The 16,714-nt window shown below is 45.0% G+C and overlaps 1 protein-coding gene across 1 annotated transcript in view; it reads right to left on the bottom strand.

Annotated features, from left to right (window-relative positions):
• The window catches only part of AGBL4 (AGBL carboxypeptidase 4), a gene marked incomplete at its 3' end in the record, with an annotated part of 860,906 nt that overhangs the window by 260,569 nt on the left and 583,623 nt on the right, over positions 1-16,714 (bottom strand). The gene's annotated exons all lie outside the window — the stretch shown is intronic.

Here is a 16,714-nt window from a genome sequence, read left to right as displayed (position 1 = left end):
TCAGTTACCCAGGAGTCCAAGGCCAGTTTTTTTTATTCTAACCTAAGGCAGTTACTTCTCTTCATCCTAAATGTTTACAAGTGGAGAAATTCTTCTGTTGCCATCAACTTAAACATCATGTTCTCCCAGTGGCAGATAAATAGTGGATGATTAAGCTTTTGATGCCTAAATACCAATGTGTTTGGTATTAACAGCCAGCCCTGTGCTCTTCAGGTCTGTTTTTTATTGTATTTTCCATATTTCAACAGACAGGAGCAGAGAGGGAATCTCAGACTGTGAGACTCGGCAAGGAAGCGCAGGAAAGACCTCGGGCAACAGCAGTGGGATGCTGCTGGTCCTAGGTGAGCTCTACAGGTGGGAAACATCTACCTTCAAAAGACTCACTGTCAGACAAGATAGTTTTCAATAAAGAGATGAAACTGATGGGAGGTTTTCTTTCTGCATTTCTTCCTGCTTTTGGCAGAGCAGACCTGTGTGTGCGCAAAGGAGTTATGACTTGATAGAGACTTGTAAAGCTTTCCCTTCTTATCAAGGCTGAGCAGCTGAGACAGCCTCTTCTATAGTTGGCTTTTTAATTGAAAGATTAGAGGTTCTCATGCAGTTTGCATGAGACAGCATTTCAGAAAAGTCCCCCAGAGGACAAGTGTTCCAATACTCTGGCAGCCCCAGGGGTGGAACTGGCAGGGGCCAGAGCGCGCAAAGGGGACAGGCTGGATTTTCTCATCACCAGGTCAACGCATGTCTATAAAGCATTTGATCAAGCAGCCCCATTACCACTAGGTGCGTTTCAGACGCACTCCAAGCTCGGTGTTGGGGGACTACACAAATTCCTCAGCAGGAGAAAGCTGTTTTAGAGACGTGTCTTCAGCCTCATTTCCCAGGTAGCTTGTGCTTTCTGGTGCTGATGCCACAGGACCCGCTGCAGCTGCGCGGGGTGAGAGCGGAGCTGAAAGCGGCCGAGCCCTGGGCTGCAGCTCAGCCCCAAGCCTGGGGCCAGGTCCCTAGGGAGATGTTTGAAGGAGGCAGCAGCTGCTCTATCAGTGAGAACCGCAGTCACTGCCTGGGGGAAGGAATTGACTTCACTCTGGAGAGGACAAGTTGGCAGCAGCATTAGAGGGACTTTGATCATGCAGCTCAAGCTCCTATTTAGGTTAAATGAGTGAAATTTGATGGCCTATCTTTGAATTCTGTAGTCCCCCAGGGAAGCAACAAACACTCCAGCTCCGCTGCCCGGTGCAAAAGAGCCAGGAGACAGTTTTAGCATCTCCCAGCTGAACAATAGGAGCTGAGGAGCTTCATCCACAGCATCCCCACCTCAGTTCAGCTGCTCCTGGCAACCAGGGCTGCCCCATGTCCGGGCTGGGAGCAGCTGGGAACCTCAGCTGGTGGTGGGATGCATGGACACGCATTCAGCCACACACTGGTACAGCATGGCATCTTTCTAGTCATTTCAGTGTCACAGACAACACCCAGCCCTTCATGGGCTGATTTGCCAGGAATAATCTTCAACCACTAAAAATGGGGAATGCAAAAATCCAAGCCATAAAATCCTGATATCTACACTACATAGCAGAAAACAGTGCCAACACACTGGAAAATAGAAACCAACAATAAACACCTTCATGAGAGCTGCTCCCTGTCAAAATAAACAGATACACATTTCCACATATTAGTGCACTGCCATACACAGCCCAAAACACATTTCCAGACTCAAATGGTTAACTATTAATTAGAACAGACAAAGAAAATTAAGATAGTGTCACAAAGGGGGAGCACCTTGTGTTAACACCCTCTGCTTTCATGCTTTAACACCTGAAGGAATAACATGAACTCCACCCACTGGGGCAGCTCAGGGACCCCCAGCACTGCTGGGCCTGCAGACACAATCACTTTAAAGTGAACTATGTTTTCTTCAAAAAGATTTACATGAAACTCCATTTAAATGGGAGGATGTGGATTTTTTTTTCCAGTTGATGAGCTAGTTCTCTTTTGTTTGAATCAGGCTTTAAAAAAAAACAAGTCAGTGAAAGAAAAGGAACTTCTTTTCCCTTTAAGCCTTGCAAAACTCATCCATCACCCATCTGTCCACCTTGCACCTCATTATTTATTATTCAGGACTCGACAAGCTAGCATGCCAGTTCAGATTTTCCCTGAAGAAAGCTGGCATCTAGACAGACAGCAACTGCTAGCAAAATGTTTCTTTTTGATTTCTCTGCCCTCCTTCACTCCATCCCTTGTGGTGGGAATAAATATAAAACCTTTAAAGTAAATAAAACAGTTTTTAATGAACCAGCGAAAGCAAGAGAAAAACAAAACACAGAAGTCTGTTTTCTTTAGTCAGACTGTATCGGTTCTCCATTAAACCACCCTCCTCATGGTCCCTTTCATCCTCCTGAGTTCTCATCCATAAAACAAAACCTGGTCTCAGACACACACAGGCTTTTGAGTACAAGAGGCATCTGCTGTTCAAACCACAGGTCCAAAGCACAACTACAGCCATGATGCATTTTTCCAGGCATCCCTCTAATGAGATGATTTAGTTTAGTGGATGCTGGAAAAGCAGCTACCGCAACCCAGATGCCTTTCCTCAGCTGTTTGCTGTGGCGGCGGTGAAGGCCAAGGCAAAGCAGCCAGCAGCACCACCAGGGCTGGGTCCATCCCAATGCATGGACATCACGCTCCTGGAGGCACAGAGGAAGCCTGAAGGTCAGTGTGAACACAGCCTCTATTCACCGAGGACTACCTGCAAGTCTCCTTAACGCTGAGAGGGCATTCCCAAAAGCGGCTTTGCTTTACAGCCAGAATGTTGGCAGTCTGTGTTGCCTCTGCAGACAGGCACTCCAGCAAGAAGTGCCCAGGTTTGCATCACAACACATGCCGCAGCGGTTTCCAGAGGCACCCGTCCCAGCCAGGTCTCCAACGTGCCATGGCCACCCATGCAGCTCCTCCTGCACCCAGGGGTTCCAGCGTGCAGCCGCCAGCACGGGCAATGCTCAGCTCCGGGGTCAACCGGCTCTACGTGCATCTGAAACCTATTCAAGGGGAGCTAGCGCTGGATTTGAATCCTCGCCACCCAAGGCACTAAAGGACAAACGCACAGCTGCAGCTTTCACCTCTTCCTCTGTTCCAGGATTTGCAGAATAACTGAACAGCGAGCACTGCTCCCAGCCCGAGGGTTACCAGCCCCACAAGGCAGCCCAATACAGAGCCACGCAGTGGCCCACGTTAATGCACATGCCTTGAAATAGCAAGCGAATTCTCAGATACCTTTGAAAACAAGGCATTTCCCCAGCTCTTCCCAACAGAGAACACCCTTGTGACAAAGGCAGAACAGGGTAAAAGAAGTGATGTCCTCCCCACAATAATACCTTCCTATTTTCATATCTTGCATCAAGTACCATCCTCCTTTGTGACACTCACAATGAGAATTTTTATCAGAAATAAAAGCACCAGAAGAGGGGAGATTTTTTTTTTCCTCTTGGTTATCTCAGTTTCCTGGATGTCAGAGTTTCACATGTTGGCTGATGTGTATTTCATGTAATACATAAATATAATTTACGCAGGAACATATCTGTAAGTGTGTATGTTAGGGTGCTGTATCTTGTGTGCACATACGGGCATATTGGGTGCAAACAGCTCACATAGGGACTATATGGACAGTTAGATTTGATGAATACGTGGGAAAGCTCAGTTTTCTCAGACCGGTGCTTTCCCAGAGGCAGCTCACAGTGCCCAGGTAGAGAACAGACAATTGGGGAAGGACCAGCACGACTGTGACGTGGATAGGGCTTTGGAACACAGGCTCACACAAGTTTTGTTTGTCTGTTAATACTCATTCCTCCCCCCTTCAACTGCCTCATTTTCTATATTCCAGTAACTTACACTAGTAATCTAATGTCTTTCACTCCCAAAACTCATCATGATCATAAACCAAGACCAGGAGTAAATGACTTTCTCTGGTTGTGCAGGCAGGAGAAGCCCCGGACACGCACAGGAGCATCACACTGCCCGCTGTGCACCCAGGGCTGGATCGGGCCATGGTAACAGAGACCTGCAGCTGCTCCAGCCTCCCTGGCTGAGCATCACATCACCTATCATATCAAGTTACTGAAAACGTTAACAAAGATGTCACACCAACAGCACTCAGCTTCACATACACAACCCAAAACATAATATTCTGTTAGAGAAACAGTCTTTTCAAGTATCTTGTCTCCAGAAGCGGTAGCACAGTCCAAAATGTCAGTTATTTCAACAATATAAAATAGCAAGACCTGCAGTTCTCCTTTTATTTTTTTTAAAGAATCTGCTTTACTCCTTTAGCTGCTTACTCATTTGCACTTACCTTTTAGTCTGATCATGTAAAAGGTTTTGGAACAAGTACAGAGGAAGAATAAAAACATAATGGTTTCTCACTGCTTGAGGGCATAACTCTAATTAAAAAGAACATTCTTGCTTTTAGCACCCAGGCTTCTCTCCCTTCAAAATCTGAACTTTGACATTTTCAAACTGAGATTTAAAACAAGCAAATAATTCCCAGCGCCATGATGAAGGGCTGCCCGCACTGTACAGCGGGAAAGGGGAGGGTGAGGGAGAAAGAGGTTCAAGGCTAATAGACTGATCAGGGAATCTGAGTTGGGAAAATGCAGATGTTTTCAGCAGCAACACCCCAGCTCGCGTTCACACATCAGCACTGCGGTAGCAGTTCTGTGCAACGCAGATCTGGGTGACGTGCTGCTCCGCTTCAATGAGGATGTGCGCCCATACACATGCACTGAACAATGTGTACACACAGACACATCAATCCGATGCAAACTGCCACACACCAACACCCCGGCTGAATCCATGGTCAAACCCACTGTCTGGTGGTGGCATCAAACATCCATCCATCCATCTGCCACGCTGCTCAGTCTGGTTTCACCGCCATGCAGTCCATCAAGTCATACACGTGAACAACTCTGATGGCATCCCAAGCGGGTTTCACCTATGAACGTACCTTTCAGCACGAACACAGGTCTGTGTCTGTACACCCAGACATCTCTCCTGGGTCACTTCAGAGAGCTTCTCTAAGTAAGAGCAGATGGAGACCTGACAGGTAAATCCCTGTGGATTTACCAGGACAAGCCAACCATTATGAAGTAGCTTGTCCTTATGAAGTAGCTTGTCCTTGCTCCATCTCCAAAGTCAGCTGCTCATCCCCAACTCAAACCATCAGCTACAGACCATACTATCGCTAGCACATAAAGTTACATAAGCATATCAGACATGGAGATATATAAATACATACACAGGAACCTTCCAGAACTTCAGGGCAGCTTGCCCAGAGCTACTCTGGGCACCAGGTATTTCACAGTCCACTCAACATCCATAGCACCCCCCAATACAGTCCGACTTCCCAAAATGACTTGCATTAGGTTTATCCACTCCTTCCAACCCCAGCACAAGCAACTTCAGCCCAGAGCTGCCCTCTTCAAAACCTTTCCTAGGTACCCTTTATCTATATAAAGTAACAGAGCACCTTTGCAGGGAAAAATCAAGACATTTGTAGCCAAGGCTGCCTTCCTCCACACATGCTGAAAAATGACCCTTATTACCATGGAAAGACATCACTTTAGAAACTGGATAGGAACATTACTAAGTGAGAGTCTTGCACCACCATTCCACAAGCAAACTCACACATACCTGCAGAGTCAGACGCAGTTAAAACGCTGTTCCTGCATCCAGAAGATTTCACAGCAAGCCCGGAGCGCACATCAAACTGCTGTGGTCAGAGCTCCTTGCTGCAGAAGGGTTACAGAGACGTCTCTGAGGACAGGCTGAGGTCCCACGTATAGCAGCTTCCATCCAACAAACAGTCATATTTTCCTCTTCACAAACTGCACGACTTCACCATTCAAAAGACCATGCAGATAACACCATATTTTGACTGCAAATATAGCCCCCACACACCCACCAACCCCTTTTCTCTGTCTCTACCCTGCTCGAGGGGTACAGGCTTCAGCCACCCATTTAAGTCATTAAGTAAATTGGCAGAGCAAAATGAGAATCAGCAACACCTGTTGCTAAGGCATCACAGGTGTAGCAAACTAACACCTTATTACCTGCATATGTTTTGCTTAGAGCCCCCTTTACTCTTGTGATATACCAACTATACATTCTAAAAAATAATGTGTATTTTAGAGTTAGCTTCTAATAATCAGCTAAAGGGCATTCGCTCTCAGATTAGGAATGGGAAAAATAAGGAAAAGTGTAGAACCACAACCTCAGAGAGCAAAAATCAATAGACACAAAATCAAGAAATAAACAAATGAAAGTTTTGAGGCTTGGAATCAAGAGTCATTGAAAACAGCAATTTGGAAAGGTGCATTACAATTAAAATCTTGGTAGCTATATCAAATTGACCGATACTACTCTATTTTTACTTCAACAGATTACACAGCATAGTTCATTTCTTCTTGTAACAGGAGTAATTCAATCGTTATCACCTCCAACCAATATTAGTATTAATTTTATTTTAAACATCAGTATAGAGGAAACGTTTACTAAGAACAAATAAAAACCCACATATGTATGGATTTCCATGTTGAAAATCAGTTCATCAGCTACTGTGAAAAAAATGACTAAATTATTACAATAGCTCATCCCCAGCACTTGTTCCTTTAACATGTACTTGTAGCTGTGCCCAACGCGATAGAGTTGGAGTATTTTACAAGTGAAAAATATACACAGCAGTGGGACAGGCGCCCACTGCCCCGCTGTGCGGGGAAGGAGGTTCCCCATAACCCAGCATTAACCTGCAGAAGCACAGAGCTTGCCATGCAGACAGCTAATGAGTAGCTATCGGAACAACGCGTGTTGCCCACGGAGACATTTGTACCACGAGCATCCCTGTGACAGGACGTGCTGGAGAACTCAGAAGCAGATGGAGGATAATTTATTTGTGATTTGGAGTCCTCATCCTGTATAACAACTTTAACTGGCTTCTGGATGATTGACCAGCCTCATCCATCATATGCTTCAAAGGAAAACAAAGCCAGTCTGCAATTGTTACTACAGGCAGGGTTTTTTTTGCTCCTTTGCTTGTTTTCTGACAGGAGAGCAAATACTTTTCTTGAGTCTTCGCTTGTGACAGCAAAAATGGATGTACAGACGGATGCAAAGGAAAGGTCAGCAGGGACATGGACAACAGAGAGCTGAGCAGCAGCCATGCAGAGCTGCACACACCAGACTCCCACACAGCAGAGCAGGGGGGAGCGGGCATGGACCATCCTCTCCATCAGTGATGGGTCAGTTTGGCTGATTCGACAATTTCTGTCAAAACCAGAATTCTGCAATCGTTGCCACCAAGGAAAGCAAAAGGGAAACAAGCCTCTTTTCTGCTGCGGTTTGGTTTATTTGGGGTTTTAATCCTCTCTAGCAGTAATGTCTGAATGAGAACAGAGGCTGTGAAACTCACCCACCCTGCCAGCACACACAGAGGTTGTTTTCAAATCATTTAGGAGTGATTTAGACACTTGAAAACAGCCCCAAACCTCAACTAAGTGTTTGTAACTAAGATATGGTCCAATTTCAATTATACCACTGATTGACCTTTAAGTGATAGATTTTCAAAAGAACCTAATAAAGTGTCAGGTTTCCATTAAAATGTAAAGGGATTGATACCTAATCTGTTTAGGCTCCCTTGAAAAATCCAGTTTACATTAATCTGTGGAGAAGCTTCGCACTTTTGAGACTACTACAAGTCAGTAGAATTGACTCTTACACTCTATAAATCTGATGAATGCTAAATAAGATGTTCCTAAAGCATCTGTCCATATGTCTCTGACTTGGACAACATCATCCATTCTAATTCAGTCCTGGACCTGGGGCAATAGAATTTCCTAATTTCCACTAACCATATGTTAGCTTTACCATATGGAAAAAATTTGCACTAATGAGAGTGGTGACAGAGCCAGATTACTTTCCATGTGTAATCTAGAGTAAGTCAGAATTAAACCCAGACCTCTCCAGAGGAGAAACTGGGTACAGCCCATGGATGGCCCTGCAGGGAGAGCCCAAGCCGCCTGGCAAACACATTGTAAAACATTCTCACACATCTTCTTCAATAGGATGAATTCTATGCATAATTATTTTATGGTATTGTACCCAGATCCGAAAGCCTGGTTGTCTGCCATGAGTAGTAGGGCTTCAAACCTGAATTATTTGGTATTACTGAGAATGCCATTCTTACAGAAATTCAGCAGTGCCTTGATGGGATTTTATCAGCATTTCAGCAAAGGTTGTATCAATTATACAAAAACATGGTTATGAATTTATGCCCTTTCAATGTTAAGATGCTGCTAACAAGCACGCTGCAGTCTGAAAGAAGTGACGCAGGTAACACAGCTGGGGAAACCGTCAATATTTGTCCATCTTTGCCCAACAGAATGTGCGTTTAAGTCACAGACAAGAGCCTAGTGACTGCAATGTGCTCCCTATCTGCTCATTTCCCCGCACACTGAAAGCTCCGCAATCAGGGGAAAAAACTAGAAATGTGGGGAAAAGACTTGGCAGGTCCCCCTGTGTGGGGATGGAACCCCCCGCTGGGTGCAGATGCCTGTGGCAGGCTGACCTGGGTCCCAGCGAGCCTGACCTTGGATTAGCTCAAGCAGCCCTGTACCACCTTACACAGGGGCAGCTCAGCGAAATGACTTCTCGTGGCCAAGGGCTGGATAAGGAGGTATAAATTGCCTGCACTCCTGCTCTAGGCCAATGAGGCCAATGCCTTCTCTCTGCGAGGAAACCTGCATCTTCACACTAAACAAAACTTCCTCCTTCTCACCATGGGTGCCTCCAAGCAGATGGTCCTATGTTCCCTATTGTAAGTGCTGATACAGCCCAGAAAGGTTATCTAATTACAGAAACAATACTTATTGGATGCACTAATGCTTCTGCAATTTTAATAGCAATATGATAGCTAGGATTTATATTATTTTCCCTTTCTGATTAATTATTTACACAGAGACAAGCCTGGATTATTAAGTACGTGTGTGCCGTGCCAAGCTGCAAAGAGGTTTTTAAAAAGAAAAGGGAAGAAACAGACTCCAAACTTCTTGAAAACGAGCATCCAAGTATGTCCGTATCCTGTGACCCAGCACTTTGCATCAAGGCTACTCAGGGCACACACTTGATCCAGAATATTGCAGGTAATGTCATAACTTCCTAATCCAGTAGTAAGCTACAGCAGGGAAAGGAAATTCAATGTCAACGTATCAGTGAAGGAAAGCTGCGTTTCGCTATAAGCCTAACAAAATGCCACATAGTACGTGAGAACTGGGAAACATCATTTAATAAGGGCAGCTCTGCAGTGACTGTTCGCCTGCTCTCCATGTAACGCATCCCCGAGGAGAAAACTTAGGGACAGCCAAGACTTCAGAGAGACATTTGGCAAATACCCAACCCATTTTAAAGCAAAGCCATGAGTTCTTCGAGCAGAATGGAATCCCAGCAAAGCATTCCTTTCCCCCGTTTTTTATTAAAAAAAACCCCATCCAACAACATCTGCCTAAAATGTACCATTTTTTCCTAAGATAAAGTAATTCTTGGAGATTTGCCCCAATATACTGTAACATACTGGTCAGATACCTACTGCTGAATGGCAACATTGAGCCTGGCCAGGTCTTAAGGTAGGATGATGCAACTTTGAATATTTCATTAAGAAAATTCAAATGCATTTGAGACACTCTGAAGGCTATGGGTAAAATTCTGCCCGTTTATTGAAATCAGAAAATTACAGCCACTGTGCAACCATTCTGTCCGAAACACAAACCTCTGGTTTACATCTGTGCAAATTCCTCTGCATTTGTTCATCGTTCTGCGAACTTTCTGCAAGGCCAGATTTCTACAGGAAATCGTGCTGTTATCCTCCCTCGCTGCAGTGCTGAAACTGAACAAGGACGTTCCTAAGTAATGCTTATGTCATTAAAACCATTCACCCTGAAAAGAAATTAATCCTATCAAGTTTTAACCAGGTGGCAACTTTGATTTGTGAATAACAGTTTTAATAAAAGATATTTCACAGAACAGAAGAATCTCTAGTGCCCCAAAGCCACCTCTTCTGACCGGGAATCTCTGGTCATTAACAAAATTAAAAATGAAAAGGCAGAACCATCACTGCCCCCCTCATCTGCAGTGATGGAAACGTGGGTGAGAGGTTGGAGGAGAGGACAAAAACCAAATCCTTAGACAAAGGGACTGAGAAAAACATTCCACTTGGAGTGGCTCTAAAATGCCACCATAACCTCCCAGGGTTGGAGTAAAAAGAAAAGCACAAGTCTATGAGACTCAGCAGGGCAGGCAGCTTCTTCTCACATCTGCTTTCACAGCATCACAGATGCAGTAAGTAAATCGCTCCAGGCATAAATTTACCATAATAGATGGAGAGGATGTCTCCTCCCTCACTGGGATCAGGCACCTGTGGCTGCACAGGTCACGGATCCCACTGCCCCAGAGGGAAGGGACCCTGCCCGTCCCCATTTCATACCCTTCAAAGTGACACAAGAGCCCCCTCCTATCCACCAGCACTGGAATACAGGTAAATCACCATTTCAGCAACCAGAGAGGAAGCGCATGGGGTGATAGCCCATGTCTGCACAAAACACCCCAGAAGAGGAAGAGGATTAGGGACAGAAATGGTCATGCATCACACAACTAGTGAACGTCATGGTTTAGCTGTGGAGTGATACCACAGCCACAGAAAGAGCATTGACCTTCACCAAGGGCTGCAGAAACACAGACCAAGGTTGAATCTCAGAGGGAAACGAGCTTCTCCAGGAAAGGAGCAAGAGAGGGGCAGATTCATTGGTCTGGGAACTGCAAGTAATATCCCTGGTAGCTTCATAGCCTTGGGTGCTAGAGCTGATGACACACACTATGGTAAGAAAGAAAGCAGAAATATTCCTGGACGGGTCCGAGTGTGTGTGGCGATTGCAGCCACACTGCAACGTTGTGAGCACTGCAGCAGCATCTTCCTCGTGCAAGCCGCCTCCGCTCCCGCTGCCCCAAAACAGCCTCCTGGAGCGGGACGGGGTAGGAGTGGGCACTGCTCTGCCCGTGGTGAGAAAAGGCAGATCTAGAGACTATTCCCGCCCCCGCTATTTTCTGGTGAGAACTTCACAATACAGTAAATCTCGGGTAGCAACGAGGCCTGCTGCGTAGGGAAAAGCCAAGTATGAATAAGAAACCCTTCCATCACGCTGTCACAGAAAGCGAGTTCCCTGGGGCTTGAAGGAAGGCTGTGCCTAAAATGATTTGCTCTTTAATGGCCTTTTTCTTTGCAATCAGCATGCGAACTTTGAAAAACCACCAGTTTGGTTTCTAGAGCGCGTAGTCCTGGGCCCACCGAACCCACACAGCTCCCCGCTCCCAGCGCTGGGGCTGCCTGATTGGCAACCCTGCCATCAAGAGCCTCTGTGCAATTTCTACATCGTGCATTGTATTAAAAATAATATGCTTCTGATTTTAAAAAGAGTTTTTTAAAAAGACGCTGTTCGCATGTCACCTTCCTAAGAGCTAAAAAGGTGCATTTTTAGAAACAGAAATGCAAGCAAAAAAGTTCTGCGATGGACCAGTGCGGCACATCTGCAAACATGCAGGGTCAGATGAGGTCCTATGGTGGGAATGGAGGGTCCATCAGAGCCAGTGGCCTTGGAGGATCGGGCCCAGCCTCTGCTCTTACCCCTCTGCAGAGAGAGGGCTGGACGGAAGGAGATTCTCAAGGAAGACTCGTCATAAGTGGCATAATGCAAGAAACACATTGCAACAGAAACTGGGAGGCTCCGCAAGACCCAGAGGAAAGTGCCGCAGTTAGGTGCTATCTGCATGGACAGGGCTTGTCACTGCCCATGTCGCCCCCCTCAAGGGCCCCTCAAAGCCCGGTCTCCATGAATAGTCACCAGTCAGCCTCCAGCACACACCCAGGACATGACAGATGTTGTCCCCTAGGTTACATGTGGAGCCTCTGGTGGACCAGACTACTGCACCAAGTCCCCAGCTGTCACCTGTACACCCGGGCCAACCCTCTGCTACCCCGTGTCCTGCAATCTCCCACATCAGTTTCTTCCTGGTGTCTTCCTCTGAGGGCTCAATTGCCATCAACACTTCTCATCCCCTAGGAAAGTTATAGAGGACTAATGCTGAGCAGCGGCTTCTAACCGCTTCTCATGAAACTAGCTTAGTCTTTGTTGAACTGTATTTATTTCTGTTTTCCAATGCTAAGGAAAAGCAAACAATGTAGAAAACCTTTAATTTCACATTTTTTCCCAGCTGGTAAAAATGATAGCTAGATATGCACACATCAGTATAATCATCCCCTAAACAAATGGCACAATGACAAACCGAGGGGGCGGGGAGAGGGGGAGCAGAGCACAAGCTGGTGTTTTCAATTTCAAAAGTATGCATTATTTACACTGCCATTATTCCACTCAATTTGAGTTCACGCTTTAGTCCTAATTTCAGTATAATCAAAGTCAATGAATATTTAATCAGCATTGCTTCCAGAAATTGAGTAATGCCATTAACATAATGTCCCGAGGACTTCAATGCCGATTTTCCTCAAAAGCATGGGACTTCCACTCCTCCTGCCCTCCCCCCTTTACTTTAACCAGTTGGTGCTGTGATCTCCACCTTTGCTGGGTTTAACAGTGTGGAACCCGTCTAAAATGCAGGGAATGGAAGAACCACTTCCCAAATGCAGAGATGTCTCAGCACCCGTATTGATCCAGCCCCAGGATAGTTAATGAAAGTAGAGAATTTCACTTCAATATGGCTCAGTATGGAAAAGCATCGTAATAACAATAATCCATTTGCACTTCTGGATCACCTTTCAACAGAGAGGCTCAAGTCATTCTGCAAACATTAATTAATCCCTTCCACTCCCCTGAAAGGAAGACACTTATTAATGTGATAGCTAATCTACAGATAGGAATATCGGAGCATGACGAGGTTAAGTGCCTCGTTTACAGCCACCGGGGAATCCAGCAGCATTTGGGCAGAAGCTTGGAGCTCTGACTGGCTCCAAGTTCCCTTTTCTAACCAACAGACTGTGCTGCTTCGCTAAAATATGATCAAGAAAAGCAGCAGTACCTATGAATATTTATGAACAATACAAAATTACAGCACAAAAAATTGTACAGACATTTCAGAGCTGCTAAGTGATGGCTCCAAAGCTGTATCTTTATGTGCACAGAGCGCTCAGTAGTCTATGCACACATGCCCCCTCCAGTGGGGCTGCATCTAATCCATCATCTTTTTTAACATGACTATCACTGTAATATCTCAGCAATGCCTTCAGCTGAAGACCTATCACAGCCTTCCATCTAGCTGGGCTAGCTTAGAAAGCTTTTCTCCATGGTACTACAAAATCTGTGGGGCATATGTTTTTAAATATTGGATACATTTCCCACTTTCCCTTTTGTAAAGCTATACAGAGCCTTAATGCAACCTTTATCAATAATGAACAATCTCTTCTTCCCCATAAAATTAGAATTAGTCCTTTTTTATCGTAATAAAGAAGGAACAAAGTTCAATTTTGTCCACACTCACAACACATGCAATTGGGAAGTCTGAGGTTACTTGTAGAAAGTACTTTGAAAGTTATTCTGACCTGATTTTTAGAGGGTTTTGGTAGTTTAGTATCATCACACTTTCATAAACTCTTCCATGAACAATTTCTTATGCCATGTCAGTTCACTCCAGCCTCCCCAAAGGTCACCTGTTTGCAAATCTACCTGTTGCACTAATGAAGCTCCAGCATGGCACAGGGCAACACAGGTGCTCTTTTCAGTAATGACAGTCAAAATTAGTTTCTCTGAAAGTTTCACAAAGTTGTTCAAGCTCAAACCCAGTATCACTAATATTTGATTATTTTTCTGAATTACGGTACAGTTGTGGCCAGTTGAAATGTAATCCTGCTCACAAGGCCACACCTTTGGGCCAAGGTTAGTGAGAATAGAATAAGTAGCAGTCAGCAAATTTAGACTGTAGTTTTATGTAGTTTTCCCGAAACACATGAAAACCTAGTTTGCAATCATTTACAGAGCCTCATCCTTGACTCGTCTGAAGGATTTCCTCTTGCATATGGAAATATATGATGCATTTGGAGCAGGGATCAAGGACTAGAACATATGCCTACAGAGGGAATGAGGAACTATTTCCCTTGAGCAGGAGTGGAGATGTATTTGTTACAGTCTGAAGAAAGGGAGAAGACTTCACAGCTCAGAAGCTCAAGTCAGCAGCAAGGAATAGCCTGTGCATGTCACCCTGGCATTAACCGTCACACAATGAAGTCTCCCTATAATCTCAGTGAAAGCACATCTATAAGGCCAAGTAGCATTTTTCTAACCTACCCTGCTCTTAATAGCAAATATTTTGAAGTCAGAAGACCAATGGTTTTGTGTAAGTGACATATTCTTCTGTCCCTTGAATGAGGTTATCTCAGCCATGCTCCACCAACACCCTGTGACACCTCCTTGATTATCATAATGGCTTTAAACATTAGCCCTAGAAAACACCATTAGCACCCTGGCTGAGAGTAAGGAAACACAGCACCAGCTGTCTCTCGGTATCAGGAATGAAAAATGGTGCCTCTGCCCTGGAAAATCCCATCTTTACTGATTCTGAAAGAAAACCAGTTACTCTGGCAACATCAAGAGATACTTCCCGTTAAAGAAGAACAAAGCAGTCATCACACACGTCCAGACTGCGGCTCACCAAGATTGACTAGAAGGGCAATGCTAGCAGTGCTGGGGAAGGCGGTTCACCGTGCGGCTCCTGACAGGCAGAGGAAGAGTTAAGCCGGAGGGTGGGGGAGAAGCTAGAGGATTGCCATAACATATCATCAGTGGGACTATTAATAGGGTACAGGTCATAACTTATTCATGAACTTCTGCACTTTCCACTCCTACAGTATGGCGGGGTAACATGGGAACACTTATGAACGACACTACTAATGTGCCAAAGAGAAAGGAAACACAGTTCTGCTGCTGTTGCACATTAAACCCATATATTGCTCTTCAAGACTATAGCAGATCAGTCAAGCAGACATCGACACTACTGTTAAAAGATTGGCCCTTGGTGCATCGCTATATCCCCGCTGGGTCTCAGATGCCTTTGGCAGATACAGAGCACATTAAACCTTTTAATCTTGAGCATACTTGCATAATTTGTTGTATAATTCCTGTTTCAGAAAATATTTGCGAGTATTGCCAGACCCAACATGCAGCCCTTGTCTCTCCAGGGCCGGTGGCCACGGTGGCCCAGTGCCAGCTCAGAGGAATTTCCCTTGCTCTTTGCAAGCCCAACGCAGTCCAGAGCAATGGACTTCCTTAATCATACCACATTACAATTCACATTAAACTAAAGCTAATTAATTGGGCCAAAGCAGACAGTCCAAAAAGCTTCACAGCCTGGAAAGTAATTTCTGTGTTCTTTGAAGTTCAAGAACCCCCTGAGGGCTGGTGCAAATAACCATTTGCACCAGGAGGTGACGGTTTACCAGTCAGCAACTGCTAAATCAAAATGGAGCTCACGAGGAATGTGAAGGCCCAAATGCACATTGGTATTTCAGTTCCTGAAGGAAACTAATACTATGGCACAAATAATTTAGGACTTAATAAACACGGCAAAGGCAATGGGCCGAGTCAGTAGCAAGACTGCAGAAAGAACCTGGATATCCCTAAGGACCAAGTTTTTTCCTCTCACCTACACTCCTGGCAAGAGATTTAGCACTTGTCACTGGTCACTGTTTTATCTCCGCTGTCTCAATTGTCTTCCTGCTAGTTAGGGCTCATTGTATGTTATATTGATTGTTTTTCCCCACTAATTGACTCTGTGGTTGTTGGCTTCTTTAATTGCCATCATGAAAGGCACTGTAAATTGTCCTGTGTCAACAGTAGCAATGGTAAAAAAACACAGCGGTGCCGAGGGATCTCAGTGTTAATACAACGGGGAGACACCTCAAAGCAAGCAGCTCGTGTCCCCAGGCTAGGTACACAGTCTAAGTGCTGAACCTTGCCCATTTTCCAGCAAGCTTCTCATATATACACAGATGAAGATATGACATGTGAGCTACAATCCCCACAAGAATATCCCTAGATATCTCCTGTGGAGTCAAGGAAGAGACCAGCCTGTTGCAAAGGAAATGTTCCACCTTCTGTGAACATGGCTGTCACCTAACCTACAAGGTTTTGGGTAGCTCTGAGCCCGTTTAATCTCCTCTCTCAGACAGCTCATCCAAACACTTTTCACTGAAAAGGAAGATTTTTGTATTCATATTCTGGTTTCAAGTTCTAGTTTTGAACCATATTCTGGTTCTAGATTCATTGACCCAGACGATGGGTGTACACAGCCTACAGCATGCCCTTTCCACACACATGTCCCAATGAGCTCCTCCTCCAGTTATTTGAAGTCTGATCCTGATTCCCTCCCTACTTGTGCAAATGTGCATGAGGGGACGTTTAAAGGTCCTTTTCCATCTGGGTATAGCCATCTTGCTAGCCTAACCAATATGTAATCTTATTGCAGCTGATGAGCTATGCTATGAAACGTTCACTATTCCTACATACATGGATCTTTTTGCTATTCCTTCTGACCCCTCCTAGAAGTAACAAAAGCATCAGAAGAGGAGTTCCCCCTCAACACTTGAAATCTATCCCACAGCCTTCTCCACTTGAGCAGTTCT

Source organism: Streptopelia decaocto (genome assembly GCF_964273445.1).
Source record: "Streptopelia decaocto genome assembly, chromosome: 5".
Taxonomy (NCBI): domain Eukaryota; kingdom Metazoa; phylum Chordata; class Aves; order Columbiformes; family Columbidae; genus Streptopelia; species Streptopelia decaocto.
The sequence above is the reverse complement of the archived record's forward strand: the minus strand, read 5'-3'. Positions and strand labels throughout refer to the sequence as shown.